We start from the raw sequence: 736 nt of genomic DNA on the forward strand, positions 1-736 counted from the left end.
TGACTTTAAAGACTGCTTCCCCTAGTCAGCAATTATTTGGAACTTACGTCTTGACATGTGCTGTGGAAAATAAAGAATGAAGTAGACTTATTGAGTCAAGCTGTTTCTTCAATCCAGATATTTAGTTTATACGTGTGCAAATATTCAATGCCTAACTTTATTCTGCACAAAGCCTAATGTCCTATTTGGGATAACGGTTGAAATACTTATAAGTTTTGATAAAAATGATGTTTGATAAATTTGTTAAAAGTTTAATTCATATTTTCTCCATTTTGACAATAACTCTTAAAATAAGTATGAGATTGTCTTTTATAAGCAACTTATTAAATAAAATGCCATTTTTTTTAAAGTTTCTATTATAACTTTAATATTTTAAGAAAAGAATAAGTGTATCTTATTTTTTTAAAAATCCTAATATATAAGTAAAAGACAATTTAAACTTATGTTTATTTTAATGATTATATAATAAAATATTATTTTCGTAATCAAATTTACCAAACACTGAGCGAGCTACTTTTATAATCATTAGATAATTCCATTCACATCGCAGAAGCAGCTTATTTCAACAGCCACCAAAATCTTAAACTGATCCTAAGTCATGTTCGGAATTGCATGGGATTGTCAAATAATTAACAAAAGAAGCTATTATGTAGGAGAATAGGAACAGGTTCACCTGGAGCAATATACTCATAAGCTTGGCTACTAATAAACGGAGCGTGTAAGGATAAACACCTAA

The sequence above is a fragment of the Citrus clementina genome, unplaced genomic scaffold, assembly GCF_000493195.1.
Source record: "Citrus clementina cultivar Clemenules unplaced genomic scaffold, Citrus_clementina_v1.0 scaffold_4, whole genome shotgun sequence".
Classification (NCBI taxonomy): Eukaryota; Viridiplantae; Streptophyta; class Magnoliopsida; order Sapindales; family Rutaceae; genus Citrus; species Citrus x clementina.